This window comes from Pediculus humanus, genomic scaffold (assembly GCF_000006295.1).
Source record: "Pediculus humanus corporis 1103172108310 genomic scaffold, whole genome shotgun sequence".
Lineage (NCBI taxonomy): Eukaryota > Metazoa > Arthropoda > Insecta > Psocodea > Pediculidae > Pediculus > Pediculus humanus.
In genome coordinates, this window is record NW_002987879.1 from 979,283 (window position 1) to 983,684 (window position 4,402).

A 4,402-nucleotide genomic window follows, 5' to 3' on the forward strand; every position below is an offset into this window, starting at 1 on the left:
ATTTTACACAACGTTAAAAGGGGGCCCTCTTCCACACTTTGAAACGTTTTTTTTCTATTCTTTCTTTCTGTTTTTTTTTTTTAATATTTTTTTTATAATCGTTGTTAGTAGTTCTCGTGGTGGTGGTGTTCTCGGAGTGTAATTTTGTAACTCTTTTAATTTATATACATATATATTTTTTTACGGTTTATTATTATTATTATTATTTAAATCGTTTTATTAAAATAAACATTTTAGTTTTTTTTTTTTTTTTTTTTTTTTTATTTCAAATGTTTCACTTATATTATTATTTATTTTTTAATTTATTTTATGTTTTCGTCAATGGAATAATTTAAAGAGAAGAAGGAAGAAGAGGAAGAAGGAGAAAGAAGGAGAAAGAAGAAGGAGAGGAAGAAACAAATCAGAAAATTTTTTAAAAATTAATAATAATAATAATTCGAGTGATAAAAGGTAAGTGAAAACATTCTTTTTTTTTAAATTTTTTAAATAATAATAATAATGACTTATTTTTGAGGGAGGAAGGGGTGGAGGGTGGGGGTTTGGGGGACACATCGACGACGACAACAACAAACAAAAAATTTTCACAAACTTTAAACGACAAATCATCTTCATTTATTACTAACAATATTATTTTGTTAGTAGTTTTATCGAAAAAAGATTATCATTATCATCATCATCATCATCATCATCATCATCATTATTATTATTATTATTATTATTTTTATTACTATTATTATTTAACTTAATTTCAATTAGGTTTTTTTTTTTTTTTTTTCTATGACAACGTCATAAATAATTTTAATGCGAAAGTGAATTTTAATTTTTAAAATAATTTCCGAGCACGACTAAACGATGGCAAAATTATTGACCTTTTTTCTCCCCTTTACCCCTTTACGTTCGGTCCTTTTTCTTCTGGTTCTTTTAATGATGATGATGATGATGATGATGATGTGAAGAAAAAAGAAAAAAATTAAAGAGAAAGAAGAGAATGAAAATTTTAAATTGCGTAACGTTGCGTAGTTTTAATTTTTTTTTCTCTAAAAAAAAAAAAAAAAAAAATTAAAAAAAAAACTTTCTCTATTTGAAACGCGTTTATTATTGTCATGTTGTCACACCTGTCTGTCTTATTTTCTAACCTGAGTTTTTATTAAATTTTTTTTTAAACGTGGCATTAACCAGAATTAAATAGAAATCGACAATTTTAAGATTTTTTTTTTTTTTTTTTTTTTTCGTTTTAGTCAAATTATTCGCAATGATAATAATAATAATAATAATAATAATAATAATAATAATAATAATGATAATGATACCGAAGTAAAAAAATTTTCTTTTTGGAAAATTTAATGAGGAAGGAAAAGTAAAAGGATTTTATTTAATAAATAAATAAAAATTTTAATTATAATTTCAGTTAAACGAATAAAAATTTCGAAAAAAAAGGATAGAGAGATAAAAATAGAAAGAGAGAAAGAGAGAGAGAGAGAGAGAGAGAGAGAGAGAGAAAAGGATAGAAAAAAAAACCAGATCGAAACCTTGACAGTTTGTTGTTGTTGTTGTTGTTACACGAGAAAATGAACCGTGTAAAATAAATTAAATGAAAACCTGAGTTGGAAAAACCTTAAATAGATTTAACGAGAGAAAATTTTTTTTCTTTCTTTTTCTTTTTCATACTCACACGTTCGGGAATAGAAAATTCTGGAAAAATTTAATAAACAAACCAAAAAAAAAAAAAAGGTAAATAATTTATTATTTTTATAAAAATTTCATTATTATTATTATTATTTGTTTGTTTGTTTGTTTGTTTGTTTGTTTAGTTGTTTGACTTTTTAATACGTTACGAAATGATTATTGTTGTTTGTTCCCCCCCCCACACCCGTCCCCCGCGCGTAAACTAGTTCACCCGATTAAAATATTTCAAAAACAATTTGTAATGTTAAATTGATAGTAATAATAATAATAATAATGAGTAATAATTTTTTGGGGTCAATTTTTTCTTTTGGAGGGAAAGGGGAGGGAGGGGGAGGGGGAAGGTTTGATCATGGAAATTTATGGCATTTTTTAAAAAAAAAAAAAATTTTTTTTTAATGTAAATCAATCACCTGATTAAACGAAAACGTTTTGTTCGCCTCGTTTTATTTTATTTTATTTTTTTTTTTCCATTCGATTGTTTCGCATTAATTATTATTATTATTATTATCATTATTTTTTTTAATAATCTTATAAGTTACGCACGTTTACACGTGCGTGCGTGCGTTTGTGTTTGTTTATTTTCCAAATTTGGTTGTCGCGTTTAAAAGTTAATAAAAAATTCTCGACTCGTTTCTCAATTTCGTTTTCTTCTCTTCTCCTCCTTTTTTATTATTTATTTATTTATTAATTTATGCAATAGCGAGATTAATTTATTTATTACTTAATAATAATAATAATAATAATAATAATAATTTTTTTCACGCGAATAATTAGTTATTGATTTATTATCATTATTATCGTTACGATTAGGTTTTATCGAGACAACAAAAAAAAACAATTTGTCATAGAGTTGAATAAATAAATAAATGTCATAGAGTGTTAAAATTATTATTATAATTATTATTATTGTTAATATTATTATTATTATTATTATTATTTTAATTAATAATTACGTTAGAAATTTCCTTTTTTGTTTTATTTACACGCGTACGCACGCACGCACGCACGCACGCACTAAAAAATTTAATATTTAAAATCAGTCAGTCAGGTTTAAAAAAAAAAAAAATAGTACATTGAACCTTCGACCTGTTTGATTATTATTATTATTTTGTGCGTGACTTTTTTTCTATATCCATTATGAAATTTTATATTTATTTATTATTTGTATAGCATTTTAATATCGTATTCGTTCAACTCTCCTCAATCTCTATCTCTCTCTCTCTCTCTCTCTCTCTTTCCTTTTCCCCCCGTCTCCCCAACCACATTTTAAACAATTAATAAATCCTTTTATTAATTATTTAAAAAAAAAAAAAAAAAAAAAACATCCTGCGAATCTTTTGCGACGTATTTACAATCGCGAGAGAAACACAAAACAAGTAGCAGTAAAAAACACAAATTTTTCTCATTCATTTAAAAAAAAAAAAAAAAAAAAAACTCGTCAAATATATATAAAATTATAATTTTAACCGTGGGGGTACCGTGGGGAGGCGGTGGGGAGGGCAGAGTGGGGCGTTGCTGAAAAGGGTGTTACATTGCTTTGGGACATGTATATACATACACACAAACGATTTCTTTAAATAATTTATTTATAATTTTCATTTTGAAAATGTTTTTAAATTGGAAATTTTTATCATTATTATTATCATTATTATTATTATTATTATTATTATTATTAAAATGCGTTATTACGTGTAAAAAAAATAAAAAAGTGAAATGAATTAATAATAATAATAATAATAAGGAATTTATTACAATGTATAATTTTTTTTTTTTTTTTGAAATAATATCGATCACACTATTTTTAATAAATTATTATTAATCAGAGAGAGAGAGAGAGAGAGAGAGTGAAATGACGTCACACGCGTCAACGGAAAGGATTTTTCTTTTTTTTTTCGAAGGAAAGTAGTTAATCCGACTAAAATGAAATTAATTTTGAATAAAAAAAAAAAAAAAAAATTTTATTTATAGATTCATGGCAACGTCTAAGGGTATTAAAATGCGTCCCGACACCATATCAATAACCAAAGATATATCATCGACGACCGAATTGAATAGCAATAGCGAATCTTCTTCGTCATCTGATAACGATAAGGAAGATGGTTTCGATATAATAAAAACAATCGGTAAGTCTTCATTTTTTTTTTTCCACCCCCCCCCCATTTCCCCCCCCTCGTCGCCCCCACGCTTTAATTTCCGTTACACACACACATATATATATATATATATATATATATATATATATATATATATATATATATATATATATATATATACATATACACATATAAATAAATTTAAACAAACGATAGGTTTTGTCTTACGCGCGCGAAAAAGACGAATATATATATATAAATAGATAAAGATAGAATATATATAAAGAGAGAGAGAGAGATAGACAGAGATAGACATATAACATAACACAATGTTTTTTTTTTTTTTTTAAATTAAAAATAAATTTTATTTATAGCATTGAAAAGTTTTTTTTTTTTTTTTTTTGTAATAAATTAATGTTTTTCGTTATTGATTTTTATATATTTATGTATATATATATATATTTTTAAAATGATGATGATGATGATGATGATGGTCGTGATAATAATAATAATAATAATTTTAAAGGTTTTATCTCATCTCAAGTTCAAAAGAAAATTTTTCAAGTTTTTCTTTCTCTTATTTTTTTTTTTTGTTCTTTTCTTGTTTTATTATTAAGTCATAA